The sequence below is a fragment of the Harpia harpyja genome, chromosome 1 (genome assembly GCF_026419915.1).
Source record: "Harpia harpyja isolate bHarHar1 chromosome 1, bHarHar1 primary haplotype, whole genome shotgun sequence".
NCBI lineage: Eukaryota > Metazoa > Chordata > Aves > Accipitriformes > Accipitridae > Harpia > Harpia harpyja.
The window spans coordinates 35,374,531-35,391,499 of record NC_068940.1 but is presented as its reverse complement, the minus strand read 5'-3'; the positions used below and the strand labels follow the sequence as shown (position 1 = coordinate 35,391,499).

Below are 16,969 nucleotides of genomic sequence, written 5' to 3'. Positions count from 1 at the left end.
ATTGGAGGCACTGGTAGGAAATATATCACTTCACTAACAAAAAATAATCACCCTCTGAATTCACAGCTCCCCAGCTGAAAACATTTCATTTTCTTGTGCTAGGAAAACCAGGATGGCATATGTAAAATAAAACAGTGCTAAGGAAAGAGTTTTGAATTCATAAACATAAAATAATCCCTGACTTGATGGCATTTTGGAAAGAGGAACGGCGCTTTGGAAAGCAAATGAAGGTGACCCTGAACTCCTCGACTGAGAGCTGACGTACCAAAGTACAGACTTTGAGCTCACCCGAGGAAGCACTTGAGTGGTTCTGAAAGGCAGCTCTGAACCACTCGCATCGGCTTTGCTGCTGGGCTCCTTCTGGAGAGTGGTTTAGAAGTGGAGCAGCTGCAAACCGTTCACGGATTGAACCGTCCTTATACTATGCCCATCCACACCCACATGCACTCACATACGTGGTTAGATACATACGTACACGTGAACGTACTCGTATCTGCCAAAACCCAATTGCTCTGCGTTTAGTTTCTTTTGGTTCTTGATCAGAGAGAAGCCCAGGCCCTGTCCTCCGTTCTTCCGCCTCGGCGCACACGACCGGGCCGGAGCTCCGGTACCGCTCGGACGCCCTTGCCCTTCGCCTCCCGTCAGACACGACCGCTGCAATCGCTCCGCAGCCACCACAGCCCGATGCCCCGACCCGATCAGGAATCGCCCCACGGAGCCCCTGCGTGCCGGCCACACGGGGGGGGGGGGACCCGGAGATGGAGGCTCCGAAGACGCCCCTGGCCCGAAACGCCATTCGGCGCCCAGCTCAAGGGCGAGCCCTCGCACCTCCTCCCCGCTTCACCCGGGTGGGCCGTGGGGTGCCCACAAGGGGTTTCATCGCACGGGCGCCGGTTTGAGCTACCCCCGCTGCGATACCCCCGCCCTGGCCCTGCGCCTCACGCCCAGCAAGCGCCTTCACACCACCCAGCCGGGCCCGCCACGGCGGGGCCGGGGCCCGGCAGGGAGGGCACGGCTGGTGCCAGGGCCCCCACGGGGCACGGCGAACCCCCGCGGACCGGGACCGGGCGCAGGGGCTCTCCCCAGTAGTGCCCCCTCGGGGCTCCCATCGAAGAACCGGGTGGCCTGGAGCGCCCGCCGCCCGGCCCGGCCCGGCGGGGCTCTGCCCCTTTAACTCCCCCCGCGACGCCGCGGGGGCGGCCCCAGACGGCGGCCGGTGTCACGGGCGGGCGTTCCCCCGCCCTCAGCATGTAAACGACGCACGCGCTCAGCCAATCAGAAGCGGGGCGACCCGGCCGCCGGGGCGCAAGGCAGCCAGTCAGCGGAGGGAGGCGGGGCGCGCCGGGCCATGCGGGCTCTAACTCCACGTGGGGCGGGGCCGTGACCGCGCGGTGACCCGGTGCCATGACAAAGGCGCAGCTCGCGCCTTCCCGCGCCGCCGCCTTAAAGCGCCAGGGCCGAGGGCGGCGCGCGCGCCCGCGCCCCGCACCCCCAGAGGGAGCGGCGGGCCCTAGCCCGGGGCCCGGCCGGGGTGCTCGGGTCCGGGTCCGGTGTGCGGGCCACACGGGGGCCGTCAGGACGGCCAGGAGCTGCAGAGCTGGGGAGAAGGGCGCGAGTTCTGCGTGGGGTGCGCGTCCCTGCACCCCCAGCGCTTGCAGCGCTTCCCGCACGGGTTCACGAAGCCGGCTTACGCGTCCCCAGCACGCAGTACGCGCTACCGTACAGCAGCGTCTCTCGGGGAACTCCCGAGGGCTGACCGTGGGCCGGGCAGAGCCGCCGCGCCCGGCCGCGGGAAGGGACAGACGGCCGGGACGCTGCCTGCACCCGGCTGGCGGAGGCTGCCGCGCTGCCAGGACGGTGCCCTTGAACTCTCTTTTCCTCTAGGCCTTAGTTATTTTATACCCTCGGAGTGCCTCTCCGTGACACCTTGGAAAACACCGCCTGGGACGGGCCCGGGCCGCCTGCTGGGAAAGGCCCGGGCAGGGAGCTGGGTGCTGCCGATGGGCCTTACAGCGGAGCGGGAGGAGAGGTCGAGGAGATGCGTGCGCGTGTGTGGTACAGGCCGAGCTTGTGCTCGAGCGGTCATGGCTCTGGGTGGCGGCGAGCCAAGCACGCAGCTGAACGGCCCCGCCGCTGCAGAGAGGCCCATTGTTCATGGACGGGCTGTTGAACTTGCACTCCGTTTGCTCGGCCCGCGCGGCTGCGGTGCGGTCAAGGGGCCGTGGGGATTGCCTGGCCGCACATTTGACATCGTCGTCGCTACCTAATAAACCTGTTAACTGGGAAGCTTCGACACCAAAGAGACAGAAAAACAAACAAACAGGAGGACTAGGAAAGAGGGAGGATCCTGGAACACAAATGCTCCCATAAATGCCTTTTCCGTAAGTCTATTTACTCAGCTGCTGAAATGATTTCAACTGAGTGATTAGTCTTACATGCTAAAACCAAGGCATCCATTCTCTTCTCTGATAGTCCAAAATCCTACATCTGGTACTTTATCTGCAGTCTTTTTTTCCCCCCTTTTGTTTAAAAGAGAGAGTTTCCGCAGTATTTGATCCCCAGATGCACTATATCATCACAGTTTGGGCTCAGAGGTGAATCACAGATATTAAAATTGGTTGTTTCAATCCCACTCGACTGCAGAGAGCTGAATCCTCCCTCACAAGGCTTTATTTTCTAACACGAAAGAGAGAAAATTGGTAATTTGGGAGCCTGATTTTCAAAAACAATGAAAACAGAATGTTTTAACTTCAGATGAGAGCAACCTTAAAATGTACCTTTGACCTCCTGTGGCGCCTTGGGGTGTCATAGCCCCAAACCTGATACGCTGTCTCCGGGGATGAGGCTCTCCGGGGGGTACTCTCTTTCCTAAGACATACGCCAGGAAAAATAGAGGCATCGAAGACTGTGTGTGAGGCCAGATTGTTAGCAGCAGCTACAGCGATTCTCTGAACTTGAAGCTGGCTAGAGTGCATTGTATAGCGTATATCCAGGTATCACTGTTGTGTACAATAAAATAACTGAACATGGGATGGATGTAAAACATCACCTACTGCTCCGTTACCAATAATCTCTAGTTTTACTGGAACATTTAAAAGCCAAATTTTTGTACTTCTTTCTCCAATCACGTGGAGTCTTGCCTGAGCCCAGCACTGCTTGGCACAAAGAGAACTTACAGGCACATCCAATTAAATCGTATGAATCAGGGATATTGAATTGTTGAAGGGCTTTTTTTGTTGTTGTTGTTATTGCAGTTTTAGATTTCCAATGATTCTGATAATCTGTGAAATTATTAATTCTAAGGCTTAAGAGAAAACACAAAAAAGACACCTTTTGGGGACTCCAGGGGCCACGTGTGAATCCGATTTTCCAGATGAAAAGAGTTATAATATCAGTTAAAACCTAAAGGCTTCACTTTCGCAAATCTTTTATGCTAGATTTTATACAGCTAATACATCGCCAATGTTTCCAAGGAAACCGGTGTGCCCTGTTCTCGCTGAAACAAATCTCACTATTAAAACAATTAAAAACTTAATCTGGGTTCCCTCCCTTCCTCCCCCTCTCTCCTTTTGGTATTATCGTATGCATTTTAATTAAAAACACGATGGTGATGTATTTTTTACACATATGTAGGCTATACTGTAAATTACCTAAAGGAAGCTTGACTCCAGAGCATAATAATCGGGAATCAAATATATTGCAACAATTGAGCAAAAACAAATTAGCAGGACTCTTGATGAATCAATTACAGCCACTGCTCATCTCTGAAGGCTACTGCCCATAGCTGATGGAGAGGAGTTTAAAACTCTGTCAGGCTGTGAAAAATACAGGTTTAGGTATCAGATGTAGCTGAGACAAATTCCTGAATCTCAGCTGACACAGTGCGGTGAGACAGTCCTGACTGGCGGAAGCTCTGGCTAGCCAAAGAGGAAAAGCCAGCTCCCGAAGGGCACCAGCACTCGGCTGTTCGGAAGGAATTCTCCCTTTTTTTTTCTGCTGGGTGACTGAGCAGTGGGTTTTAAGGTCACGGTGGCTACAGAAGGCATCCGTTTCACAACTCCGCTTCCGCAAAGCCGTCGCACAATGTGCACAGCCCTGCTGTACTAATGCTTAACTGAGCCTACAGAACGGTCGGATGCCACGGGATAGAGTTGCCTGAAAGATGAACGCAGGCTCAGAGGGGTCTCCCGCCTTGTGCCCGGCGGGTACACCCTTTCTCAGTGCCTTTTCAGACGTCTGCTTGCGGACCGCTTGTGCCTACATCAGCACCCAAAGGCCCAGCTGTGGAAATGAATCGAGAGGCCCCAACACCTCCACCTGCACCCACGCACTCTGCAACCTGAGAGTGCCTGGAGAAAGAGGGGGCTTGAAAATCCATCACTAAGAGCAGGCTTCGAAAATCTGATGGGGTTTTACGGCAGCTGTCACAGTGCCTCCCTCCAAAGCTGGGTGTCTTGGTGGCACAGACGGGGCAACCGATGCCCTTCTTTTGAGGAAGTTCCTTGTTCTGCCAGATTTCTGTGTGTGGGATTTTGGGGGTGCTGGCCTGAGCTGACAGCCCAAATCGGTGCCGGAGTCTCCTTCCACGGGCCAGAGTCCCGGGGACGGCGCTGGGGTAAGCTCTGCTGCGCTGCCTCGAGCCTCTCTTGGTTTGTTTGTATTGACTTAGAGAGCACCATTGCTGTCCTCGGGAGTTAGAAAACAAGTAGGAACCCCGGGTGCCAGCGCCAAGGAGCTTAAAGCCTCGATGCAAACACACAGTTCAGGCTCTGTGTTCAAAGTGTTTCGCTGGTTTGATCTGAAGAGGCATAAGGATCCAGCCGCGGGGCTTTGGGGTCTGTCTGCCGAGGAGAGGGATCTGCAGGTCAAGAGGCTCGTGAAAAGAGGAAACCGGCTCCAAGCACGAGAAGTGAATGCCACTGGGAAGGCAGTACATACAGCCCCGCTCTTTGTTTTGCCCGCATTGTGTTCCCGGCTCTGCCTGCTGCATATTGACTCGGCTTTTCTGTTCCCCGTGTGTGTGTGCGGCTTCCACTCCTGTGACAAGAGGCTGAGCACGAAGGAAGGGAGCAGTCGGCACAGAGATGTTTCATGTGGATCCAAGAGCTAAATCTGGCCCTGGCTTGTGTGCTCCCCCGACTCCCCAGGGAGCAGAAGGGAAACGCCAGAGCCGCTTCCTCCACCGTTGTCTGAGCACTTGGACATCCTTCTGCCCATGCTGGTGAAGGGCAGGGGATGGGGACGGGGTGTCTGAGGAGCTTCCAGTTCGCCTCATGCCTCTGCGCAGGGCTGGATGGAGAAACTGGAGTGTGGCCCAGGCTCTGTCCTCCCTCCCTGGGATTCCCTTAGGCATTGGGTTGCCCAGAAGATTTAGGGAAATGAATCTCGCTCACTCCTTCACACACATCTTTTAGGGTACTGCATGTTGCTGTGTGCTCTTTGCAAATGCAGCTTCCTGTGAAAAAAAAAAAAAAAAATCCCAGCCTTGCTAACATCCCACATGTAATGTGATACATTCCCATTCATACACACTTCCCACCACTCTGACACACAGCACTGTACAACCAGAGAGACAGAAAGTGTACGGCATGTCTGCACTCAGAAATACCGAATTATTCTGGTGTGCAGGGGGTGACTTGGGATTATTTGGGTGTGTTTTTTCCCCCCTTTTCCAGAAGAGTTTGGAAAATTACTTTCCACCATCTGCCCTGCCAGAGCTAGGAAATATTTGGAATACATTCCATTCTCCTAATGAACATGCAGCAGCAGGGGTGCCGCAAATAAGAGAGAGAAAATCTTTCTAATGAACAACAAATGAACTAGAAATCACATCTACATAGCTTCAGCTTTTGTTGCCTATAGCTTTAGGGTGATTCATGGAGACAAAAATCAATGAATGTGCTGTAGACCCAGGTCTAGCACGGCGTGCAGCAGTCTTGCCGTGACCCAAGCCATATTTGTTTTGGATACAAATACAGACTCGTGCTAGCTTCCTTTTCTTTTAATTGAAAAAAAGTAGGGGAAAAATTTAAGTATAGCTCCTACAACTCTTGTTAACGCTCTTCAAAACGTGTTGAATTTATAGGATACTGTCAAACGCATATTGGTATTCATGACACAAATCACGTTGCTACCAACTGGTATATAGAGCAGTTCATGGTCTTTTGTTAAAAAAATAATAATGGGCTCAAACTGAAGAAATTAGTGGTTCTTTCTCAGAGGAAAAGGGCCAAAAAGCTCCTCTTGATCCATGCTTTTCAGAGGCTGGGGATAGATGCTGCTGAGCATGGCCAGAGGTGAATTTACAGATCCACTACATTACAAATATGCAATTAGCTGTTCTTCTTCTAAGAGCTTTGCCTGCTGCAAACCATCCAGACATAAGCAAGTTTCCACCCAAGGCTTTTGGTGTCAGAAACTTGGACATACCAAGCGGAAACCTCAGTTCAAAGCTCAGACACTGTGCAAAGCACGGTGTGACCCATCACAGCTGGACTTAGCGCAGGAGAAGTGTGAGGAATAAGGCATTCCTAGAGCTGCAACCCATCCCATCCTTATTAGCAAAACGTCTGATCAGATACCGGGACTATTCTTCATACCTCCTTACAGGTGGATTTATTTTCTTACAGGAGTCCACAAGCTCTAGCCCCAAATACTCAAGGAGTGACAAGTGCCAACAGAGAACTCAAATCATCAGCTCCAAAGCTGAGGCATCTCTCAGCTCCTCCCTTAAAGGAAAAGCCATGGGAGCACAGGGAACATTTCCAGCCTGCACTGAATGTCATCACACTGGCCACGGCAGGCCAAAAGCAGCATTGCCAAGCCAGGCAGATGTGAGTACTTGTCCTGGTTTCAGCTGGGATAGAGTTAACTGTCTTCCTAGTAGCTGGTACAGTGCTATGTTTTGAGTTCAGTATGTGAAGAATGTTGATAACACTGATGTTTTCAGTTGTTGCTCAGTAGTGTTTAGACTAATGTCAAGGATTTTTCAGCTTCTCATGCCCAGCCAGTGAGAAAGCTGGAGGGGCACAAGAAGTTGGCACAGGACACAGCCAGGGCACCTGACCCAAACTGGCCAACGGGGTATTCCATACCATGTGACGTCCCATCTAGTATAGGAACGGGGAAGTGGGGGCAGGGATTCGCCGCTCGGGGACTGGCGGGGTGTCGGTTGGCGGGTGGTGAGCAATTGCACTGCGCATCATTTGTACATTCCAATCCTTTCATTATTACTGTTGTCATTTTATTAGTGTTATCATTATCATTATTAGTTTCTTCTTTTTCTGTTCTATTAAACCGTTCTTATCTCAACCCACGGGTTTTGCTTCTTTTCCCGATTTTCTCCCCCATCCCACTGGGTGGGGGGGAGTGAGAGAGCGGCTGCGTGGTGTTTAGTTGCTGGCTGGGGTTAAACCACGACAGTCCTAGAACAGGGAAGGTCTCAGTCCTACAAATGTAAACTTAGAAGATACTACTGACACTTTCTACACTACTCTGAAATCCTAGACTGATGCCATACATTTCCTAGTCCCCAGAGCACCAAGTTCCTCATGGGAAACATCACCAACAGGTGAGATGGGAAACTACATAGCAAGAAATCCACCTCATCCTGCCCTTATAGGAGGTTTCTGAAAGTCTGGAGCCCTAGAGACATGCATATAGCAACCCAATACATAGGGGATAAAAGTGATGGCCAGGTAGGCATTGCTCTATAGGTACAACAATACCTGCTCTTCTCTATGCAATCTCTGCATCCTTCATTGGGTGCAGGAAGATTGGGATAGAAGGCATTGCACTGGTTTTCCTCTCTGCACCTGGTATTTTCACCTGTTTGTGTGCTGAGGTACTGATTTTTTGGTGTATGCCCTCATTTTCTTGGAGCCTGACTCTGCAATTCCTTCAAGCATTTAACCTGCAAGAAAGTCAGCGGTTTCCCCAACAAGACCTTACATGACCAGGCCTCCTTATTTAATACCATCTTCTGCATACATGTTCACCTTCCTTGTCTTCCATGCCTTGCAGTTTCACCCACCTGAAAGAGCAGCTGCATTCAGCATCCCAGACTCATTAAATAGCCACTTGGTTCCCCCTGGTTCTTGGTCTTTCACACTGAAGCACGCATTAAAAAGAAAAAAAAAAAAAAGAAAAAAGAAAAAGAAAGAAACAGAACGTTCCTACAAAAAAGCAATTTCTTGGCTGGCCATTTTTTTTTTTTTAAACTCCCCTCAATATGGCAGGAGATATTTATGTCTGAACAAATCCTTCTCCCTCCCAATCAATCCAGCTTCCCTTGCTTCTGCAGTGCAGTCACACTGTTTATATCAGTCTGTTGCTGTGAAAATTAATGTGACAACACAAAACACAACATAATGACTAAAGGTGTGTGAAATAGTCCTGGAGAAATACGAAGTGACTTCAAATGCAAGGTATTTCCTCCTTCCCCTTTCTCCCCTCCTACAAGCTGCTACAGTTCTGAAAATGGGACAGTTTTCAAAGAGGCTATATTTGCAGAGCAAAGATGGATGCTATTTTTATTGCAAATTAGCAGATTTTTTAGCAGATCCAACCTCATTTGCAAGTGAAAGTGACTCTACTTACCATGCATATATAGGTCTTATGTTGGAAACTCATGGAAATTCATGTTTTGAACATACTTACAGAAGAAAAAAAATAGACCCTGCCTTTATTTCTGGCTGAGACTAGCTCCACTGAAGAAATACCAGTGGGGCAGCGTGTATTTGCTAAACTACTACATTGTATGAGCAAATGGCAGTGAACCTGAAGTAGTTTTTAGCTGTGCTCCATGAACTTCAAGGGGCCTGGGGAGTTCAAGGAGTCCACAGAGATATGAGAAAAGGTATTCAGCTGTTAGCAGCCTGTAATTTGCTATCCAGGGACCCACATTACCCTTGGAAAGTTTTGAATGGTTTGCATATTGATGAGGACTGAAAAATCACTGCCCTAATATATAGGGCTAGCTGGGGTTGTCCATGGTCTGCACTGATGTGAAAAAGCAATGTAGTAAACAGTATCAGGGAAAAAACAATCAGTTAACAGCTAGTCCTGCAAAAGATGCCATCTCAGAATGCCAAAACTTTTCATTAAATTGGAAAAAAAATCTGGTGAGTGGTTTAAGCCAAGAAAGACAGTTGAAAAAAAATTAGGGAAATAAAGCACAGCATTTAAGTGCTACTGAATCAAAAGATTTTCAGGATTTTTTTGTTTCAAAATGAGATTTTTCAGTTAAAAGTCAACATACAACTTGAGAAAGGTGAGCAAATGGTTAAACGCCTCCCAAATAAACCAGAAGAATAAGTCATTACATCCCAAACTGTGCCAGTTGTGTCAAGCCCAAACCCACTTCATAAAAATTACTGAGAAAGTAAAATTCAGGGGAGCGAGAGAAAAAACTGTGCACACCTTTAAAACCTTCATACAACATTGGTGCTGGATTCCCAGAAGTGTGATTTTGGATTCAGTTACAGCTCCACCATGAAAATGAACTAAGAAGATTAAAAAAAAAAAAAATTAAAAAAAAAATCTTCATTTTAATATGGGCATTGCAAGAAGAAAGTGAAAAATAGAACAGCAGGCAGGGAAAGCAGCTCCGATTTCAAAAACTAGAGTCTAATTTAAAGAGTGCAATTTCTACCTGCCAAATTTGCACATGCATTCCTTCAACCTGAAGCTATACAGCAGGTGTGAACCTGTTTGTACCTCTCCTGACAGGAGCACAACAGGGGGAAACCAGCGGTGCAACTATTCAGGTATGCTAACAAATTCTTTTGGCAGATGCCAGTTTTGCAGTTATCTGCTACACATGAAAAAGCAGAAAGTGAGCGTCAGCCCTGCTGTTATGTTGCAGCGTGATGGGCTCAGCTCTTCTTTCTCCCTATCCCATCCCTATGTATTTTGGAGGTATACAGCTCCCATTTCCATAATGTCCATTAAAATGGACAGATGATATTCCTGAACACTGTTACCATGGACTTCAATGAGACTATTTTCACCACAAATGAGTTCAAACTCAGAGGTAACATTTTAAAAACACCTAAATTAATCTTACAAAAAAAAGCAAGTATTCAAAGCTAAAGTTAAAAAAAAAAAAAAGTCTCAGACACAACACCCTAAACCTCCACTGTTCTGCAAGCTCAGGTCCTCTGTTCATACACATTTAGCAGCAGGTATTTAACACTCCATATACTTGTCCTAGGCACAGATTCACTCCCCTCTGAGTGATGACACCCTTTGGTCAGTATCGTGGCAGTAGCACTTTTACCAGCACTTTCACCTGTGTCGCTACAACAGAAGTTACATTTTGGAAACTGAAAAAACACACTTCACAGTTTTTACAGGCCTTATTTTCCTTAATATAGGTACAGAGAATATATTTTGTTATTATTGACAAAAAGATCAGGGTATACTTTTGTGAGCGTGAGGCATCCTATCATTTGTAGCAGGCATGAATTATTGCAGTGTCTCCATCCAAACAAGTGAACATCTGTATTCCATTTTCACTGGCACCACGAGATACCTGGCGCAGCCCCAAAAGGGAATGTTTAGCTACAAGGGTTTAAAATATGCAGTAATTTGCTGTTGTGTTATCTTCTGGTATTCTCTGCTTTGGAAAAAAAAATACCTTATCGGTGAAGTCCTCCCACTGTCTATTTGTCTTGCTGTAGCCCAGAATGAAATGAATCAAGTAAAACAATTCTGAAAGCCTCATTTATTTTCCCTCCTGAAGAGCAATGCTTATGGAAGCCAGTTGGAGCATGACTCTGTGGAGGATAGGACATTTCATGTCCCTCCCTCCACTTCTTCTGGTGAGGATGGTTTATACAGACACAAGGGGACTGTAAGTTTATTCAGCCTTCCCAAGGGCAGTATTACTGGGAGAGCAATAGTCAGCAATCTAAGAGTGGGGTGTTCATGGCAAGGAAGTCTGGGAGCTCTTTTAGTCCAGTATTGCATCCTTGGCTTTTGAAAATATGTTTAAGAACAGGTCTTTGTTGAAAGCAAGGTGTGTTTTTACAGCAGATTGCTATCTACAGCAATTAGCCAACTCGCATAAAACTCCAAGGCAGAAAAGCTCAGTTTCTATAGCTTTCAGCTCAGCTATGACCTTATATCCAGATTCTGCTTGGGCTGAAAAGATCTTCTGCTACTGAAAAGATCTTTTTCTCAGTTGCTTATATTTACCTGGTCACCCATCCCTGCAATACCAGCTGGGTGCCCACTCCTCGGACAGAAGCACCTTTGGGGTGATCCCCATTTCACTCGCCTCCAGTGCCAGTCCTGGTGCTAGAGGCGAGTGAAATGGGGATCACCCCAAAGGTAAGTCAGCAGCTGCTGCTTCCAATCTGCCCAGCTCAGAAACTGTCCTTCACCCTCCACCCTACCCCAGGCTTCAAAGAAGTTACAGCTAGCTCCTTTAAATCCTTTCTTAACATTCCCTTTTTCCAATGTTTCCTATATAAAAGGGAAAAACAAACCCTCAGCACCAGTGTGTGCTGTGACTACTGCCTGTGCAATATTACTCACATTTTAACTCGTCTTCCTTGGCTGTTTACACCCATCTGTAGGTTCCCATCAGGACTACAGGGAAGGCGATGCCCATTTTCCCTGCTTTTGTACAAGCACTGAACAATGGATCTTCACTCCTTTGAGCTGCTGGAGCTTTTAGATGGTTACTACTTGTTGTACTACTACTACTTTGATCAGTCATGGTGGTTGCACTACTGTCTGCTTTTCTACATCCAGCAAGTGCTCATGGCAGAGCTCAGAGTCACCACACCATTTGCTAGATGAACTCATGTAATCTAAGTCACTGTCACCTCAATATTTGATTACTTTCATTAACGCCTTCTCATATGTGACTCCATCTCCAGTTTAACTCCCTGGACTAGGTGAATTGGTCAGATGGGGACATTTCCCCCGGTGGATTAAAAATATTCTGCGTCACTTTTTTAACGTGTTGCTACAAGTAGAAGTCACTTAGTCCTTCACCTACACCGAGAGCGACAAAATGTGGCTGGCATGGACTGCAGTGCAAAGAGGGGAGCAAGGTCCCTACCGAGGCAGCCGTTCCTGCACACTCCCACTGGGCACCCCTTGTGCTAACCACACAGGAGAAGCCTGGAGCGAACTCCTCCAAATGGGAAGATGAGAAAAGTCCTTGATTAACAACTTGACCTTTCTCCATAGCTGGGAAACTGAGGCACCCAAGGCAGATGACTGCATCTAAACCACAGATGGGCAGAGGGTTTCAGGCAAAGCTGGGTACTGAGTTTTGATCCAAGCTATTTAGACCACACATCATGTCTGGTGACTAAAATGATGGCATTAATACTCTGTTTCAAACTCTGCTTGGCTCTGGAATAAGAGACAATTAAAATGGTAGGAAAATTCCTGTTATTAAATGTCCACGGGGAAGCCGAACTGACAAATAAGAAACAAATTCACAAATATCAGCAAACAGTATGTTGAGCTATAGAAATAAAAATGAAAGTAGTAAATAAGGCCATCCCTCCATAGGAAAATACACCGTTATACCAGTATAGCTATAACTGCCCTGGAATCCCTCTCATCTCAGGGCAAGGAGAGCTTTTGGGCCATGGCTTCAGAAAAGTGACATTAGCTAATCTGCAAATAGTCTTGCTTTCAAGTGTCTTCACTGAGGAAGATATTAAAAAAAAAAATCTGTATCAATTTCAGTTCACCCCTCACATAATACTGAGCATTTTCATAGAGAAAGTTGAAGTCTTCTCACAGCCCCTGTGCAAGTAAACTCTCACCAGCTTTGGAGGATTCTCCCTGCACCACAAGTGTTGCTCTAATGCTGCTCACCCAAGTGTTTACTGGTTGTTAACTGTGCTCCCTCGCAGTCTTCTATCCAGCAGAGCATCAAAGGGGAAGGAATGCCACTTGCTTAAACGTGATAGACTATTGCTGCAGGCAGGAGTAACTTGTGCTGTCAGTGTTCAATTAGCACCAAGTTAAACTAAATGTCTTGTGAATATTTCATAACGATCTGCCAGCATCATATCTGAACTCTCTGGCTTTTACCAAGCCATTTCCCTTCCAAAGTGACATGATGTGGAATTAAAGAGGAATGATGAGCCAATCTTGCTTGTTTGAGTATCTGCTCAAGAATGATGCTGTATAACAAAAAAGTAGTAATAATTAAAAAAATCAGCACAAAAAACCCCAGCAACAACTGCCACCTAAAATTAGCCTTTGATAATAAACTATCTTTGAATGAAGTGAGAGTTTATAAAGCACAGCTCTTCTTTTTCTGACTGTAAATTTATTGTAGCTTTCCCATTTACTTTGCGAGTTACAGGAGCTGATGTAAGCTTTTATATTTCCCATCTTGTTTTTCACAAAAAGCTCAGGAGTTAAATGGGTTGGAATAGACCTTAAAAGCCAGGGCTAACTTTAACTTAAAATGCCGAATCTGCAGCGAGCACCAGGTGAGCTACGCAAGTGAACCAGCCTCGCCTGTGCTGCGTGTGAGGCGAAGCAGTTCTTAGCAGAGCTCACTGTGGGATCTGGGGCAGAAAAAAAGACGCACTTACAAATGCAAATACCTCAGTGCTGCAAACCAGCCACTAAGCAGACATGCAAATCTCCGACTGGAAAGAAGCTGTGGGATCTGCATCACCTGCCTGGGGGCCCTGGGCAAGAAGTCACTGGGGAGCCGGCTTCTGGGCCTGGCAGCCAGCAATCGGGAGCATCCACCGAGCCCTGGCAGAGTAGGGAAGGGCTCCAGAAAGTAGAGGCGGCAAAATCTCAAGGGTCACTGTGCGGATTGCTTACAGTCCCTACTGAAGGGCAGCGGCTTCCTCCAAGGAGGGGAAGGTGCCACAGGGCATGAAGAGCCTTTCCCAGACTTTCTGCTGAGACTGCCAATAAGGAGATCAGTTGGTTCCAACAGTAATGGACCAAAGCCACCTATTCATATCACCTCATCCATCATACACCAAGATGATAAATGACCCTGGGTTTGCACCAGCCTGGGCTGATACTCTGCAAAACACAGCCAAATTGCCTAGCTCCGCTTGCTGAGGAGACGGTCCCCTCAACCAATGAAGGACAGGCTAAACTAGAAACTTCTGCTGGCTTGGCTACACAGGCTGGGATGAATGTCCCAGTGAAGTTCATTTATGGAAGCAGAACAAATGCTGAGATGGGTCTTTAAGTTAACTCATCAGGCAAAGAGCAATAGCAAGTCTGAAATAACCGCAGGGACTAAACCATTTCACTTGCGCGACGCTAAGTGGCCCATGGCTAGTCTCACCTAGCAACACTGCATTTAGGTCTTCAGTCTCATCTCCACTAGATTTTACAGAAAAATAATTAGCATATATTAGCTGTCTGCTCATAAAGAAAAAAATAAAAGTCACACCTCTTCTGGCAATGAAGACTTAGTAAGGAAAGTCCACATGGGAGCTATTCTACAGCATTGAATAGAGTACAGTTACATGTTGCTGCAACTGTATTGATATAACAGATAAAACTTGCTCACATAGGCAGGATCTGGGCTTTGCCATTTTAAGAATAGCATTATATAGTATAATATACATAAATATATAGCAGCTCTTCACCTCTGGTCTCCCTCCCCTTGGTGCCCAATCATCGCCCACTTTGATCACTCACTTTGCCACTAAAGCCATCGCACAAGCATCACAGACACGCTGCCCAAGCTGGCAAGCAAGAGCTGCTCCTGACCCCGCAGAGACATTCATCTCTCCATCCACCTCAGCTGGCACAAGCACATGGCGAGGGCAGTCGTGGCAGGGACACATCAGACACACAGGCAGCCACAGCTTTCCTTCTCCCCAGGGTCCTGCAGCGAGCACAGCAGGTACGCACCCCACGGCCCAGATCCCAAGGACACAACACCACGGCAGAGCAGGCAGAGGGGGAGAAGGTCACGGCAAACCCAGCACGGTGGGAGGCTCAAGAAACCCCTTGGCTGTGTAAAGGGACATATCTCAAAAGAGCCAAATTAATTAAGAGCTCAAATCTCAGTAAAATTTGCACTTGCTTCTAAGCTGTTTTGAGTACCTTACACCCCTCTCTTGCTTCAGCTCATTTATTAGCAGGAGTCTTCTAGTGAAGGGTGCTAAAACAACCAAAAAAAAAAAAAAAAAGAAAAGCCTTAAAAAAAGGTGGGAGAGCTGCAGGAAGGAGGGGCCAGGAACTCCAGAGGGATTGGAGGCACCTGGGGAAATAGGAACTAGACCTGGAGGAGAAAACAAGACACAGCGCTATCCTCAGGGCCAGGGCACTGCTGTTAAACCCTACAGTAATACATGCTAATTAACCCCCCCCCCCCGCCTTTCCAGATAACAAGGGAGTTGGCTCTGCTGGAGGAAGGGGATTGGCAAGAAGCCTTATTCACTTCTCTCCGCTCGCACCTGAGTGATCTGCGTGCTGGCTGTGGGGGATAAAGGCCAGCACATGATGCGTAAAGGCTCCCATAATTTGTTTAACAGACTGAAGACCTACCAGCATTTAACTGCTGCAGATATAGATGTAATATAAACAGCAAAACAAACCCAAGCATGGCTGGGCTGGAATATTAATCCGTCTCTCCAAGGGCAATGGAAATAGGGAAGCACCCACAGATCACGTACACAGGGGGGATTTGGCTGTGGCCAGGCAGCCTCATTAACAGCAGAATGCCCTGACCCTTCTGAGTTACAAATACTGACATTTATTCTTCCAAAATGGCTGAACTAATATACTGATAGTGGTGGTAGCATCCTTCCAGCAGATGGGACTGATATGTTTTGTACATAGACCTGTTGGGGTTTTTGACACAGTCACTTGTCTGAGTGCCAGTATCTGAAAAACATCTCAGGAGGCCTTTTATGGCTCCAAACTTGAGGCTTTTGGGACCTTTTCCATTTTTTTCTGTTAGGCAATCACAAAGAAAGGGAATGCTACTGAAGTCTGGGCAGATAAGTAATGGAATAGATTTGCCTGATTCTGTGTTCAGCTGTATAGCTGTTGCCAGAGTAAATTCAAGGATGTGCTTTAAAATGCCAAAATGTATTAGTAACACTCATCTAGGAAAATAATGATTATGGGAAAGCGATTTGTTTGTAAGCCTTAAAGAGAAAACACAATTCATCCCATATTTTGCTGGGAAAAAGTCCCATATGAATTGAATCTTGCTCCTGGAGTTTCAGCTTGCGAGCTGAAAAGCAGGGGCTGGAATGCTCCCAATGTCGCCAGAGCTTTTCCGACCCACCCAGTCCCACTGGCTTTTAGCAGGTTGTTAGAAATAATCAGGAGGCTGTAAAAATAATATTTCTGACTTGATTAACATGATGTTCCACTTAGCCACTGCACGGCTGTTGTTTTTTGTCCTTGATAATCAACGGGTAGAGCCTGATACTGAGTGTGTAATTGCTACCCACCAGATTGTATGTCAGCCTCAGCCCTCCACAGCAAAGTGGAGTGAGGAAAAAAAAGAAAGGAAAGGGACCCAAGAGAAGAGTCACAGGAGAAATAATTTTACAACTTTACAAGAGGGAGTAGTACATGTGTAACTGCTCCAACAAACAAGGGGACCCAGCAGGACAGGGAATGAAGGGCTTTTCTACTGTTCCCTTGCTTATCTATCAGAGTTACTCATCCATCATCAGGGCACCCACTGGGAGACAAAAGGGTTCCCAGGACTCAGCATGCACCAGAAAGACCTGTGAGCTTCACCTGCGCTCGGACACCACAGAGGACTGAATTAGGATTAGCTCCTGCTTCTCTGCACATGGAAATCCCAGTCAGTGCCTTGTTTCTCACTCACTGCAGATGGTCCTATACCAAACCCAGCTTTCCTGCCAAATGCATTGCACCAGCTCCCTCCCGGTTCTCTGGCAGCAGGCTCTGCCTGCAGGGTGAGGTGGGGACCCCCGTGGCACTCCTTGCAGCTCTCTGTGGTTGAAAGCCACGAAAAAGC

At 47.7% G+C, this 16,969-nt stretch overlaps 1 long non-coding RNA gene across 2 annotated transcripts in view; it reads right to left on the bottom strand.

Moving 5' to 3' along the window:
• Window positions 1-3,395: 3,395 nt before the first annotated feature.
• Window positions 3,396-16,969, bottom strand: part of LOC128141699 (uncharacterized) — a 50,829-nt gene continuing 37,255 nt past the window's right edge. Inside the window, exons 3-4 of one of the 2 annotated variants that reach the window (XR_008235146.1) lie at window positions 8,033-8,109; window positions 3,396-5,455 (exon numbers count right to left, since the gene is read on the bottom strand). This is a non-coding gene — a long non-coding RNA (uncharacterized LOC128141699). The remainder of the gene's footprint in view (window positions 5,456-8,032; window positions 8,110-16,969) is intronic. The other variant, XR_008235145.1, reaches the window with a different exon arrangement.